We start from the raw sequence: 16,413 nt of genomic DNA, 5'->3' as shown, positions 1-16,413 counted from the left end.
GTTCAACCCAACCGAGAATAGGGAAAGGAAGAAAAGCTCGGCATGGCCTATCTGGCAAACCCTGCAAGCCACTTCCTGTTTAGAGCAGGTGTTCCCAACTCTCAGCTTCCTGTCATGCAGAAGGCTTCTGTGTCAAGTGTGCACATGTGAGCATGTGAAAGCAGAACCAACTTGGCTTTGAGGGTAGGCTAAACTTAAGTCAAGGGGAGGGGGGAGAGAGAGAGGAAACGATGGCCCTTTTGTGATTGGTGGATTTAAACTCCCAGAATTCCTGAGCCAGCCATGGAATTCTGGGAGTTGTAGTCCACATCAGAAAGGAGCCACTGTTTGATATAAGTGGGAAACTATCCACTTCTCACATCCTAAAATCAAATAATGTCTAAAGATCCAAGAGAGATGATTAGCAGTGAATGTCTTTTAATTGAAGGGAGGAGAAAGACGGTTACCTTGCATTGCATCAGGTTCTAAAACAGTAAAATTATTTTCCACACAGAAAGGTAGTTTATCAGCAACCGATGCTATGAAAATGGAATCAACAATGAGCCAAAAAAAAGAGCTACACACACGGCAGGCACTAGATTGAAATTCCCAAGAATTATTATTCTCATGCTTTGGAGAGTATACAATTGCTTAAAGAAAGCCGAACAGGTGTTAAAAGATGCTTCCTATTTTCCACCATCATAAAACAAGGCTGGAAGATTTGATGGCACTTATTTTACAGATCCCGATTTTTTTTTTTTTTTAAGAAAGGAACAGTCTGATTAGTAATGTCAACGGAACTGCGTAGCAATGGCAGGAGGAGTTATTTTAAATTTCACAGATATTGCCTGTTGATTCAAGTAATTGTTAAGAGGCGTCCTCGAAAGGGATTCCTATCGGTTCACGTCAAGCGCTTTTACCTTTTAAATAGAATTTATTTCAACTTGTTAATTTTACTCTGGGAAACAAATTCCTTTTGCATTGGTTCATACGTTCCTATGAATGTTACAGCTTTGCTTATGAAAAGAGGACAGGGAAAATGTGATGCATGCACTTACAATTTCACCTCCCCAAAAAATTCTATGAGGCTGGGAGGACATCCATTGTTAGTCCATTATACATGGGTGTGAAGAATTTTTAAATATTTGAACAAGCATTTATTACTTAGAGAGTCCCATCTGGTGGACGAATTAGCCATTTGGATTGTTTCTATTCATTTAAACTAGATTCATTTCGTTTCCCTCCACTACCACCCTATTATCCAGTAAAATGCCTAAAATGCTAACAATCACAACTGGGATTCAGGATGCTGTGGGACTTTTGAATTTCAAACACCTCTATCTAAAGTTTTAAGAATCTGAGGGGGAGGGGGAAACCCATTCCCTCCATAAAATTATAAACCGTAAAGACCTGTTTCTCAAAAGACAGAGTGCAGATTTCACAAATAATTAAAACTAGAACTGATAAGCTGTCATAATAATAAAGTCAGAACTTAATAACCTGCACTTAACACATAGAATAAGAGATATTTTGCCTATAAAAATTAAACACAAGATTGATCTTTGCCCCAACACCTCCTGATATCAGTCGTCAATTACAATTATAATGTTCTCCAGCTTCTGTACATCACCTTATATTCCAATTACTCTGCAAGAAGGGGCCCAAATCACCTCTATTCTTTTAATTATTCTATATTTACAGATGGCAGGGCAGCTGTGCTATAGGCAAACCTGTGGCAGATGTTATCCACCATTTCTCACACACACACACACACACACACACATATTCTCATACAACATGCTATCAAACTGATAAAGACTTTAGAACATCACAAGTCCCAATACATTCCATCAATAACTCGTTTCTGATGAGTTTATCAACCATTAATCATCTTCCTGGATTCATAGTTATAATTTTCATTTTTTTTTTCATGTATCACAAGAGTCACTTATTTAAGAAGGCTGGGCCTTCTTAATAATAATAAACACTCAAACCTGAAGGATAGATTATAATGTTTGTTATCTAGAGAGCACTTTCTCTGCCAACAGAAATACCCCAGATCATATCTTGACATTTCCAAGCAGCAACGAGAAAACATCCTTTTTAAAAAAAATCCCAAGAGAACAGTAACCAATCAGAACAACCAATGCAGAGCTAGCGACCAATAGCTGGTGTCTACATAAAGATGTTTCCCATAACACAATCTATTGGGTGACCCATGCTATATTAAGTGATGAGTGCATATAAAGAAGTGAACACACACATACTGAAGGCAGTTTGCATAATTTTAGCATGCTAAGTGATGGGCAAAAATGAAAAAAAGGAAATTAAACCCAGGAATGGTGCTTTTGCTAATTTGAATATTCGAAGGAGCTTACTTGTATTAATAATAATAATAACAACAACTACAACAAAAAATTCTTATTTCAGGAGGGGGGAAAATCTGATATTTATCCATATATTCATTTTTGCCCCTCTGCATACAATAACTACAACAAAAATTCTTATTTCAGGAAGGGGGAAAATCTGATATTTATCCGAACATTCATATTTGCCCCTCTGGATGTCCAAATTCTAGACAATCTTTCTTTTCTCCAAATTATCAATTGGAATTTGCAAAAGATGGGGCAAGTATCATGGGAAAAACCGAAATCTCTATTCCTCTGGCACCAAAACATCCTTTTGGGCAAAGAATGCTGACTTCAAACCGGTTAAAAGCATATATACCTTGCCTTGCATAGTTTAACTTGGTAGCCCAACTCACTTTTTATCAAAAGGCTGACATACTTTTACTTCCCCTCTGTGATCAAAATTAAGATACACCAGCCACTTTTGACAAGTTTCAAAGAAAATGCTTCCCCACCCACTCAGATAGTTCTATAATCCTTGTTCAAGGTTAAGACACAGGATCTTTTTTAAAAAAAAAAACTTCCCATTTCCTTTTCTCCCCCTCTTTTTTTCCCCCTCCCCTTAGGATTTCTTAACAATCTTTATAGTTGAATTATACTTTTGTTTTGAAACCCCTGTTCATGTTTACTTGCCCATAGGAAATTATTAATGTATCTATTTACATCTTTATTCTATTTTTCTTGCACCTATATATCTTTATTAGCGACGTTATACCATAGGTATAATGGGAAAAACTACTAGGTTAAACATAAGGGGAAAATCACAACTGTATTAATTGAAGAACCACTACGAAATATTGCTTTAAGAAAATTTACTTATACGTTGTATGTTTTGTAAATGTTTTTTATATGGGTTTTAATAAAGTTTATAAATTTTTTAAAAAAACTTGTATCAAAAGTTGCAGAACTTCTTCTGATTTGACAAAAAGATATTACTTCCTCCTAGATTGCTAAGGGGAATGAAAACTGAATTTCCCACCTAACCTCTCTGAACCTCACGTGGGGGTGGGGACAAATTGGAAAACCCAAAATTGCACAGCCGAAGGTAGGGAAAATGTGAACTCATCTCTTCATCTCATGTGCCTCCAAGCCAGCAGCAGCAGCAGCAGAATTGTTATTCTAACTCGCTTCAGATCAGTTGATAATGGAATTAGCTTACAAGTCTTACCTTGATATGCATCTCCTCATTAAGATGCGTTTTTTTTGTCAATATTGTCTTTTGCAACTGCCTGTAAGAACATCTTATGGAAGTAAGATGCCACGAGCTGCAAAATTAGCAGCAAATCGATTTTTGCAACCTGGAAGGCAGGTTGCAAAAATTCAAGATTTGGGTCAAGGCAATGCCATCTAAATTCTGCTTATTTTTATGGGTAAGGCATATAAAAAGTGGGTGGAGCTTCGCAGCAACCATCTTCAAATTTTTGACCCCATCTTCTTGTTTCTACTGACAACTTCTGCATCCATTTTTTTTCCTTTTAAAAATGACTGTTTTACTGAGATTTTTTTTTTTAATTATCTATTCCCACCCCCCTGCTGTCAATGGGACATTGTCTTCAACTGGTTGGCCAAGCAAGCACAGGTAGTCCTCAACTCACGACCATAATTGAGCCCAACAATTCCGTTGCTAAGCGAAACATTAAGCGAATTTGCCCCATTTTAAGGCTTTTTTGCCACGGTTGTTAAGTGAATCTGCTTTCCCCGCTGACTTTGCTTATAAGGAAGTCACAAAAGGTGATTGCATGACCGAGGGGACAGTGCAACCATCATAAATAAATATGAGTCAGTTGCCAAGCGTCTGAATTCTGATCCCATGACCATATGGGGATGCTGCAATGGTCGTGTGAAAAAAATATCTGTAAGTCATTTTTTCCCCCAGTGTCAACTTTGAATGGTCACTAAGTGAAATCTGTTGTAAGTCGAGGACCACCTGTACAAGACCTCCATCTATGAGGCTCAGATGACCAAACAACTAACAGGAATTCTATAAATTCTGCCCTAGAAATTGGAATTATTTTTCCCAGCGTTTCTCAACCATGGCAAGCTTGAAGATGTGTGGACTTCAACTCCCAGAATTCCCCAGCCTGGCAGGCCTCGAATTTCATCGCAGGGAAGGCTCCCAAGTTAGTTATTTCCCTAGTTTACGTCTTCAAAAAAAAAAAAAATTGCCAGCTGGCCCAACAAAGGAAAATGAGATGGGGGTTTTACTAGAGAAGTGAAGTGTGTGTGTGTGTGTGTGTGTGTGTGTGTGTGTGTATATGTGTGTGTGTGGGTTGGAATGGGGTTGCTGCCAGCCAAATGCACGGTTGCTTTAAAAAAAAAAAAGGCCAAAAGAGACTCTCAATCCACTCCTCTCTTCTTTCTCCGCAGCCGCAGAGAAATTATCTTTGCTTCCTTTCAAAAGAGCAGTGATTCCAAGAAGCCAGGAAATCATCATGAGCTCAGCCTACACTCAAGACAAAATGGCAAATTGTTGTCATCTTCATTTTATTACCTCGGTCCCAATTTCGCAGCTGCAGCTATTCGAGAAGAAGCTCCTTTTGTTGTTTCTCAATCTTTTGAGCGCCCCTTGAAGCCGTGCGGGGACTTCGATTCCCAGAATTCCTCCCTAGCCCCCGGGGAATTCTGGGAGTTGAAGTCCCACAGGTCTTCAAGTGGCGGGGGGGCGGGGGGTTGAGAGAAACACCTGCCTAGACAATCATCATCATCATTTGGGCCACCATGACAGAGTTGGGCTTAAAGCTTATACAATGCTATGATCCTGAACAGGCCTTCAAGTTTAGGGAAATAAAATCCAACGGCAGTTTTTTTCCCCCTTCTCTTAAATCTCTAGTCGCATTATTCTCTTCTAATAGGAGACTTTTCTTATTGATAATTGTAGGCTTTGACTTTGTGCCAGTCGGGATTTTGATCTTTTTATCATCCAAGAAATTCATTTGGGGATTTTGTCTTTCAACAAAGCCTCTCCTGAATTACCACACATTTATTTTCCTTCCTGTCTGCCTCTATCATTTTTCTCCCCCTCTCTTTTCCTTACTCCCTTCCTTTATTCGTATCTCCTTCCTTCCTACCTCTCTCCCTCCCTTTCTTTTCTTCCTTCCTTCCTCTTTCCCTTTCCCCTTTCCTTCCTTTCTCCCTCCCTTTCCTTCCTTTCTCCTTTCTTGCTTTCTCCTTCCCTTTCCCTTCTTTCCTTCCTTCCTTTCTCCCTCCCTTTCCCCTTTCCTTTCTCCTCCCTCCCTTTCCATCCCTTCCTTTCTCCCTCTTTCTCCTTCCTTCCTTTCTTCTCCTTTCCCCGCTTTCCCACCTTCCTTTCTCCTTCCCTTCCCCTTTCTCCTTCATTCCCTCTTTTTCCTTCCTTCCCTTCCTGTTGCCTACTGCCCTTCTATTTAGAATCCACTTGTAATAACCACTTCAGTAGTACCCACATAAAAACAACTCAACGCTCAAAATATTAAAAGCCAGCCACTCTGAAGTTGTTTCAAAATGTTCTCAAGATAATGACTCTGAAGCACATGCCTCTTTAATTCTCATTATCCCTTTTACTTCCTGGTGGAGTGAATAATATGGAGGATTCTGTGACACCCCCCCCCCACTTTTCTCCTGCAAAAATCGGAACTGCTATCCCAGATTATCTATCGTCTTTTCTCACCACCACCCCTCTCTCTCTCTCAGGCCAGCATTAGCAGTACCCAGAACGCCACACAGCTACATCTGGATATTAAAATTGAGAATATCAATTACCAATCCATTAAAGCAAAGCCAAAATCCATGGACAGTAAGAATTTAATCCTATTCAGGGACTGAAATCTGAGCCAATTGAAACAGACAGGCAAGGAAATCTACAGGGCTTTGGAGAAGCCTGACTATTTGGCCAAAAAAAAGTTCTCACAAGGAGGGACACAGAGAGAGAGAAATTGGGGAGGAGGGGCATTATTAAGGAAACCAATTGCACTAATGAAGCCAATTGCATTATATAGTAATCGAGACGAATCAGGCTTCTCAAGAACAGGCTATTTTTACAAACCCAAGTTCTAGATCCGTCTGAAAAAGTAGTCACAATCTCTTCCTCTGGCTCTACGGAGCTTGAAAAAAAATAATCATATTTTCCGGGGACGTTTGCTATTCATGCAATGAGGAACTAACTTCCTGGTGTTTCACAAAGCTGATTGCTAACTGTCAGCTGTCACCCCTTAAAGGGAAGGACTGGCCTGCAGAATAAACCGCACAGCCTATTTAATGTTGATTTAGTCCCATCCCTCAAAAATGTACCCAACCGACTCTCTTGCTTTCCCCTTTTTATCTAGCACAATTCGGACCCATTAGGTTACAGGGACAACATTCTGATGCAAAGCATCATTCGATTAGATTTTAAGGTTTTTAACACAGACAATTGTACACAATTGTATGTTGGGACACTGCTTGCTGCAAGCTGACCAAACAGCTACAAAAATCAATAGGAGGAAAGTCTACAATGCATAACATCTGGGGGACCTACAAAGCTTCATATTAGGTTGTGCCTGGGCCTACATGGCAAAAAACAGGATAGAAAATACGAAGATATGTATGCAAGACATTGCATTTAATGACAATGCAAAGTGCACCTTAATCACAAAATACTGGAGAGGAAAAGAAACAGGCCCTGAAAAGTAAACCTGATTCCAAACTCAAATCTAATAAAAGAAGTTTTTGATCATTTTTTCTCTCCTACTGGTCCATAACGTTTTACAACCTACGGTAAAATATTTGGTTAACTGAATTTGAAAATGGTTTATGTCATTAAAAGCTGTGTTAACACATGTCTAAGCTGTTTCCTATTTAAACAGGAAATCAAAGTACAATAAAATATTCAACCATATCTAAATTATTCCAGAAATGCTTGATTATTTAAAGCCTTCTTTTTTTTAAAAAAAAAAATAGTCCATTGCTTTTGTTTATATTGTTTCAATTAGATGAGTTTTGCCTTTGCTGATTGTTCAGTATTTTGGCTACAGCACTATTAAAAGTTCAGGATTTAGGTTTACTAAGTAAACATTTATTTTGTATTAATGAGTCTTCAGATATAGGCTGGGAATACAACCCATACAATTGTAATAGTTCGATTTTTAAATTAAGACTATCATTTTCATGCCAACTGTCATACTTCCAAAGTATTCAGGACAGCATTATAAACCCAATCTTCAGTTAAACTGTAAGGAAAAATGCAGAATATTTTTGGAATAATTTTTTGTTTAAACTCTGTTCAATTTGGGCTTTATTTTAAACAGATAAGACCCACCGAGTTCAATGTTTTCCCAATAAAGCAACAGATCAGGTATCATTTGGGGAAAAAGTGACCAAAACAAGATTTTTACCTACAGAATATTTATTTTATGAAATAATTTCAGGTAAACTGCTGTTTACAGAAACTGACACGTACTGGCAAAGGGCAAAAATTCAGTGTTTTACAGATGTGCAAATTCTACCCTTTGGTTTACACAAAACCAAAGTAACCTTTACCAAATAAATAATGAGAACCTTTTTTTTGTAAAAGGGATACTTAGGTCTAATCTTCCTACCTTCCTTCATCCTTTGATCTCTTATCCAGTCTGTAACAATTTTAATCAACTACTCCACCCACCCCATGGCTAACAGAAAAGTAGGAGGGAAAAAATGAAAGTTTTTTTTTTTTTTAAACCAAACCAAACCAAACCAGAGCAGAGCATTTGTCAATTCCCCATCAAAGCACTATCTGTCAATGATGGGGGAGGGAAATCGAAGTTAAAGAAAGCTCTTTCCAGCTGCCAGATTGAAGCTCGGCGAAAAGCAGCGAGATGCCGGGGAGTTGCAAAACGCAGAAGAGAGATGTTTCCTGCAAACGCCATCTTGTTGCAGTTCCCCGGTTCCAAGCACACAAAACATCCATTCATTTCCAGAAAAGAAAAAAAGAAAAAAAATGGGGGAGAAAGAAAAGAAAGAAAGAAAAACAAAAAAAAAAAAAACTGGGTGAGGGCATGTGAAAGCAACACTCCTTCCTGATGTGCAGTGACCAAAACATTGTTTGATTCTTCCTCTCAAAAAATAAAAATAAATCACAGAAAGGGAGAAGGCAGGCTAAGATGAGATCGGTTTTGTCTGCATTTTCATGTGTGTGTGTGTGTGTGTGTGTGAAAGGCAGCAACGGTGGTGGCTGGTCAGGAAAGCATCACAAAAAGTGTCACAGCCTGCTTTCGGGTTGCACACTCAAAAGACCCAGGAAGAAAAGAAGGAATTGGGGGTTCGATTGAGGGGGGGGTGTTTCTAGGTTTCCTTCCCACCTCTGGATCCCGAAAAGCAGCCAGCCACCTGCTGGCTCCCATTTTCCCCCCCCCCCAGGAAGGCTTTTCTTTTAAAAAAAAAAAATTGGCAAAAGAAACATTTGCATGTCTAAAGCAGCGGAAGAGGCAATCCCAGGATTCTCATCTTTTTTACATAAAGAGATGGTGGTGAAAAGAATCACACACATTAAAATTTTAGCTAATTGTCAGAAATGACAAATGGGCAGCCTGGAAAAGGGGCTGTAGATCATTCTCATTTTTCTCTTTTTCGGCGCTTTACTAAAGAAACCCTGTTTTTTCCTTCAGATTTACCCTTTCTTTAAAACCATGCAAAACTCACAGCCTTTTTTTCTCCCCTCCCCTCATTTTAAAGAGCTTTTAAAAAAAAAAAAAGACCCTGTTACCCCTCCCAAAGCCACCTTCCTTAATTTGCACTGCTACTTAAAAAAAAAAGAAAAGCTTAAAAAAAAACATATGATCCTTCCACATCCCCTTAGCAACCACAAAGAGCTGAAACATTGATGGCAAAAATAAATTACACAACGCCTATCAAAACAGAGAAGCAACTTTAAACAAGGATTTAAAGACAGCCAAAATTGCACAAGACAACAACAGCAACAACAAAAAACCATCCTCACTGTTTCTCACCCCTCTGTGCCCCACAAAGCATTTTTTTTTTCCTACCATGGGAAGAGAGGAAGCAGCAAAATTTTCATTTTTCTTTTTAAGCCCTTCCTTCAAGCCAAAACTTAAGACCGGTGCCCTGGTTTCAGTTCCTTTCAAGCAAGCAATCTTCCACCATTATCCCAAATGCACATAATACTCTGGAAAATTTCTTTCAAGCGTATCTTTTTCCCCTTCTTCTTCTTCTTCCCCTCTCTGTGGTTTGGCACCTTTTCCTTCCCACTTTTCCTGCCTTTTCAGGGGCCAGAAAAGACCCTCCCTCTTCCCCCCCCTCCTATCTCTGCCTACAAGGAAAAACTCCCCTTTTCCTGATGCTGCTAAAATGGGTGGGACAGTGATGATGAAGACAATGAAAAAAGGGGGCGGCTGGGCGGTGTAGATTTCTTTGATTTCCCTATGTCAGCAATCTGGGGAGGGGAAAAAAAAATAAATAAAAAGGTTGGGCTTCTTTTCCACTCACCCCTCCCTAGACCAAAAGAAGGGAAAAGAGAGGACCACATTTCTGAGATTTCGGGAGGAGAGAGCAAAATGGAGGGGAACCGGTTAGAGAAAGGCTGTGTGTGTTTGGTGGGGAAAGAGGATTTGAAAAAGGGGAAGAAAAGCAGAAGTAGCGGAGAGGGGGAGAGAGAAAAATGGCCAAAGGGAGAAGGGAGGGAAAGACATGGTGGCGGGCCAGAGAAGAAGGGAAAACAGGAAAGGAGGGGGGAGGAAGGAGAAGAGAAAGGAAGAACATTTTAGTCACCCAGGGAGGAGGGAGGGAGGGAGGCTTTAAAAAAAAAAAAAGGAAGAGGGAATAAAAATGAAAGAAGACAATATCTCGGGGTTGGGAAGGGGAGGTGGGCCTGAAGGAGAAGGGAGCCTGGGTAGAATAAAATAAAATAAAATAAAATACAATACAATACAATACAATAAAATAAAATAAGGGGAGCATGATTTGGCTAAAAGGGAAAAGGGGGGGGAGGGATGGACAACTGGTGGATTTCCATAAGGAGACGCCCTCTCCAGAAAGAAGGACAAGGCCCAAAAAAATAATTAAAAAAAAATCAAAGGGCAGGATGGAAGAGGAACGGATTGAAGTCCCGTTAAAAATCAAGAAATGAAATGATTAATTCGGGTGGATAGTTGGGGGGGGAAGGTTTGGGGTCTTTGGGAGGGAGGGCGGGCAAAAGATGGGGAGGAGGAAAAGGGGTCCCTAGTTATAGGTCTTGATCAGATCTAGGGGAGGCAATCATGGGATGGGGGGGGGGCTTTAGTCCATATATTTAGTCCATGCTTTAGTCCATAGATAGATAGATAGATAGATAGATAGATAGATAGATAGATAGATAGATAGATAGATAGACAGACAGACAGACAGATAGACTGATTTCATTCCAGGCTTTAGTCCATAGATTAGCATCTGATATATTAAATATATTACAGTCGAATATCAGCCTAGATGCTAAACTGAGCCAAGCATGATTTAGGTTTTTTTTTGAGGGGGAAGAGTTGCATTTTGGAGATAAAGAGGGAAAACAATTGATTCATTGAAATTAATCCAGCTTGCATTTCAATGTGAGGGGGGCTTTGGGGGACAGGGGTTAGAGGGGAAGAGAGGTGGATTGAACCAGAGCAAAATAAAAATAAATAACCCTGGAGGAGGAGGAGGAGGACTATTATTACTATTATTATTATTATAATTATCATTATTATTATTATTAATCTTTATTCATTAAACATGAAACTCGGTCAACTGAACATTCAAAAATGCATCACAAATACCCTTGACTGGTGCTAATGGTTGATACAGGTTGCTATCAGCATCCTAGGTATCAACATAATAATAATAATAATAATAATAATAATAATAATAATAATAATAATAATATGCTTGGGAAGTGTTCGACTAGTGATTTGGGATACAAAATCCAGCATGGTCATTCGTTTGCTGTGTATACTGTCATAATAATAATAATTATTATTATTATTTTCCCAGGAAGCATTTGAGAGATTTGGGGAGGGGGACTGCCAGAGATGCAGTGCCTGGGATTCAAAGGGGGGGGAGAGGGAAGAGAAAAGGGGTTCATTGTGGGTTCAAATTGGGGGGAGGGAGGAGAAAAGAAGGGAGGGAAGGAGGAGGAGGGGGGGCTAGAATTGGGGGGCAAAAGGGGGCGGCTAACATTTTTGAGCCTGGCTGGGAGATTATTATGGGATTTCCAGAGAGGGGGGGAGAGGAATGAATAGCAAGGGCTTATTATGGGATGGGTGGGGGCAGACTGAGGGGGGAGGGAGCACTCCTGCCTTGAGGGAGGGAGGGAAATTGGGGTCTGGGAGCAAGAGGAGGAATATTATGGGATGGGTGAGGGCACACTGAGGGGGAAAATTGGGGTCTGGGAGCAAGGGGGGATATTATGGGATGGATGAGGGCAGACTGAGGGGAGAAATTGGGGTCTGGGAGCAAGAGGAGGAATATTATGGGATGGGTGAGGGCACACTGAGGGGGAAAATTGGGGTCTGGGAGCAAGGGGGGATATTATGGGATGGATGAGGGCAGACTGAGAGGGGGGGGAAATTGGGGTCTGGGAGCAAGAGGAGGGATATTATGGGATGGGTGAGGGCACACTGAGGGGAGAAATTGGGGTCTGGGAGCAAGAGGGGGGATATTATGGGATGGATTAGGGCAGACTGAGAGGGGGAGGGGGGGAAATTGGGGTCTAGGAGCAAGAGGAGGGATATTATGGGATGGGAACCTCATGTCAAACCTCCCCCTCCTTCCCAGTCTCACCTTCCTGGGCGGCCTCGGCTCTTCTTCTTCTTCCTCCTCCTCCTCTTCCTCTTCTTTCTCCTCAGGCGCCCCTGGTCGACCCCCGCCGGCCCGGCTGCCCGGCCGCGGGCGACCTTCTCCCGGCGCTCCCCTTCCGCCTCAGCGGCGCCTTATCGCCTTCCCCGGCCGAAGAAGAAGAAGGGTGGCGGGGTGGGGTGGGGGACCAGCCGGGAGGCCGAGAAGGCCGCTGTCCCCGGCCGAGACCCCCGCCGGGGAAAAAAAAAAAAAACGAGGGCGGCGGCCGCAGCAACCACCGCAACTACACCGCGCGCGGGCAGGCAGGCAGGCGGGCGGGCGGGGGGGGGGTAATAGAGAAACAGAGAAAAAGAGAGGGGAAAAAAAAAAAAAGAGAGACGACGAGAGGAAGGGGAGCCCCGCTGAGGAGAAAGACGCTCGGGCGGGCACGTTCGGAGGAGGAGGGGGACGAGCAACGTCCGTCCGGTCTGTCTGTCGGTCGCGCGCGCAGTCCTCCTCACGGTCGTCGTCCGTCCGGAGGGAGGGAAGGGCGGGTGAGTGAGGGGGGGGGGAGAAGACGAACAGCCGGAACAGCCGCGCGCGAGAAAGGTTGAGGGAGGGGAATACCGAAAGGAAAAAAAAAAAAAAAAAAAACACCACCCGAGTGAGGAGGCAACGGCGTCTCGCCTGGGCGCGGCAGGCAGGCAGGCAGGCAAACAGGCGGGCGGGGGTGAGTGAGGGAGTGAGGAGGGGAGGGAGGAGGGCGTTCCCGGCCGGCGCGCACGCGCGGGCCCCGCCCCTGCGGCCGCGGCCGGGAAACCCCGACGGCGACCCCGCCTCTCGGGCCTCCGCTTTTTTTTTTTTTTTTTTTCTCCTCAGCTTCCTCCGACGCCCCTGAGGGGGAAACGCCAGTCAGGGCCTCGGCCGGAGGGCCTGGAAGGGCGGGCGGGAAAGAAGGCTGCCGGTGGTCCATGTGGCCTCTGGATTAGGGAGAAGTCTGTGCATAGGGAGTGTGCGCGTGGGCTTCTATAGACGTTATGTACACTGTGCCTAGGCAGAGATATATCTATAATCTATCTATCTGTCTATCTGTACCTACCTATCTATCATCTATCTTATCTATCTATATCATCTATCTATCTTCTATCTAATCTATATCCTCTATCTTATCATCTATCAATCTATCTAATCTATATCTTCCATCTATCTAATCTATCTTTTCTATCTATCTTCTATCTATCATCTATCTAATCTATATCTTCTATCATCTATCAATCTATCTTCTATCTATATCTAATCTATCTAATCTATGTACTATATCATCTATTTTCTATCATCTTATCTATCTAATCTATCATCTATCTTCTATCTAATCTATATCTTCTATCTATCATCTATCAATCTATCTTCTATCTATCTAATCTATATCTTCTATCTATCATCTATCAATCTATATCTTCTATCTATCTAATCTATCTTTTCTATCTATCTTCTATCATCTATATCTATCTAATCTATCATCTATCTATCTAATCTATATCTTCTATCATCTATCAATCTACTATCTTCTATCTATATCAGATTAGATATAGATAGAAGATAGATCTAATCTATGTACTATATCATCTATCTATTTTCTATCTATCATCTATCTAATCTATCATCTATCTTCTATCTAATCTATATCTTCTATCTATCATCTATCAATCTATATCTTCTATCTATCTAATCTATCTTTTCTATCATCTATCTAATCTATCTTCTATCTATCATCTATCTAATCTATCATCTATCTTCTATCATCTATATCTAATCTATCTTCTCTATCTAATCTATATATCTTCTATCTCTATCTAATCTATTTTCTATCATTATCTAATCTAATCTATCTTCTATGTATCATCAATCTAATCTATCATCTATCTTCTATCTATCATCTATCTAATCTATGTACTATATCATCTATCTATCTATCTAATCTATCATCTATCTATCTTCTATCTATCTATACACACACACACACACACACACACATATTTATTTATTTTTATTTATTTAGTTCAATTTATATGCCGCCTTTCTCCGGAGACTCAGGGCGGCTTACAATGCATTTAAAAAAACATTATAAAAACATTTAAAATAAAAATATTAAAACCCAAATATATACATATACATATAGGTTTTCACCTTTCAGCCCCAATCCAGGGGCCCTCAGGCAGTCGCTTTCACGACAAATTATTTTGTGTTAAATTTATATTTACTGACAAATGTGTGTGTGTGTGTGTGTGTGTGTGTGTGTCAGTAAATATAAATTTAACAAAATAGTAATACATGTAAGCCATAAGCATGCACATATATGTGTCTGTCTGTGTATGGGTATACACATCTTAACATATGAATAATTTGCATCCGTTCACACAGGGATGGACAGAAGAGATAAAAATAGATACAATATAGGAGAGATACAGGTAGAAGGATGAATGGATGGATAGAATGAATAGAAAGAGAGAGAGAGGCAGATAGATAGGCAGACAGATAAGAGGCAGACGTAGAGGATGAGAGAGATAGATGAGAAGATATATATAGGCAGATCAGATAGAGAGATAGAGATAGGCAGATAGATAAGATAGAGGCAGGCATAGAGGATGAGAGATAGATGAGAAGATATGTATAGAGACAGATCAGATAGAGAGATAGAGATAGGCAGATAGATAAGATACAGGCAGGCATAGAGGATGAGAGAGATAGATGAGAAGAGATATATAGGCAGATAAGATAGATAAGAGATAGATAGGCAGATAGATAAGATAGAAGCAGGCATAGAGGATGAGATAAGTTGTCTCATTTAGCAGCAGTAATTTGGGGCTCGTTGGTGGTCATAAATTGAGGTTTACCTGTATCTTTTTGATGAAGTAAGGGCTCGCCCTTTAGAAGACCAAGGGCAAAAATTCAGAACAAAATGAAAAGAGAAAGAAAGAAGCATAGAAAAAGTAAAGGCCAACAAGCAGCAACGTTGCTTAAAAATACAGAAAGCCCATTCATTATAGAGAGGAAGAAAGAAAGAGGAATTGGGAAAACAGAAAATGAAAATACTAAACATTCTTTGCAGATGCAGATACCATATTTCTTAAAGCACCCATAAGCATCTTTTGAGAAAAACTTGCAAAGGAAAACAAATTTCTGGTGATAATATTTCATTGACCCACAACAGCTTACAGATAGTCCTCGGCTTACCACCGCAACTGAGCCCAAAATTTCTGGGCTAAGCGAGATAGTGAATTTTACCCCTTTTGCCGCCATTGTAAAATGAATCACTGCAATTGTTAAATTAATAAGATGGTTATTAAGGGAATTTGGTTTTCCCGTTGACTTTGCTCGTCAGAAGGTCGCAAAAAAGAGATCATATGACCCCCGGGACACTGCAACCCCGTCATAAATACGAGTCGCTTGCCAGGCGTCTGAATTTTGATCACATGTGAACGCTACAATAGTCGTAAGTGTGAAAAAGGGTCTAAGTCCTTTTTTCTTTCAGCACCATTGTAACTTTGGTCACTAAACGAACTCTTATAAGTCAAGGACTACTCGTACAGTGGAACATGCAAATCAGTCTCCTATTTTTTTATTTTTTTAAAAAAAAGGCATTTCTGGAAGAGAGAAATTGAAATGTGTTTAGGACCGGAGAACAGCCTAAATGACCCTCCCTAAACCCCAAAACATCCGGAAAACATGCGAACGCTGTTGTGTGTGGCCCTGGTTTAAGATGTGGTGGCATTGTGGTTTCGCCTTTATTTGACTCCTGCTTTTCGATAAGTACCCCCAACCAGGAAAAGGGGGGAAAAAAAGAGAAAACGTCACAAATCAAACAACAAATGGAATTTTAAAAAGTGGAAATCAACCTCAGCGCTTTCGATCTGGAGATCCAGATCTAGGACTTGAAGAAGGGGTTGGGAAAAAAAAAAAAACGACGTCAAAAGTTAGACATGGAGTTTCGCAGAAACTTCTAGAAGGAAGCAAGGGGGGTCTCGAAGGTTTGGCTTTGGAGGAAGAGGGAGGGAGGAGGAAGAGGAGACCCAGAGCAAACAGCATCTTCTCTTGAGCAATGGGGGAAATTTACAGTTCGCCGTTTCTAGTCGGGGCCGTACAATCAAAATAGGGGAATCGGAAGTGAGCAATCGGTGCGAATGGGAAGAGAACTCACAGGGGCTGCCGTCACGAGTTCTGTGAGTTGGCCTTTTTTGAAAGAAAACACCAGAAAACTTTCGGCGGGCAGGAATGAAATAATAATTAAAAAAAA

The 16,413-nt window shown here is 40.9% G+C and overlaps 1 protein-coding gene across 2 annotated transcripts in view; it reads right to left on the bottom strand.

The window, feature by feature from the left end:
- The window catches only part of GNB1 (G protein subunit beta 1), a 55,172-nt gene extending 42,249 nt beyond the window's left edge, over nucleotides 1-12,923 (bottom strand). Inside the window, exon 1 of one of the 2 annotated variants that reach the window (XM_060694193.2) lies at nucleotides 12,126-12,923. The gene's annotated coding sequence lies outside the window, so the exon portion shown is untranslated. Of the gene's footprint in view, nucleotides 1-9,361; nucleotides 9,686-12,125 lie in introns of those variants that run through there. The other variant, XM_034434846.3, reaches the window with a different exon arrangement.
- Between the last annotated feature and the right edge of the window lie 3,490 nt (nucleotides 12,924-16,413).

Source organism: Pantherophis guttatus, chromosome 15 (assembly GCF_059756535.1).
Source record: "Pantherophis guttatus breed Tessera chromosome 15, ASM5975653v1, whole genome shotgun sequence".
NCBI lineage: Eukaryota > Metazoa > Chordata > Lepidosauria > Squamata > Colubridae > Pantherophis > Pantherophis guttatus.
Note: the sequence above shows the minus strand (reverse complement) of the source record. Positions and strands in the feature narration are given on the sequence as shown.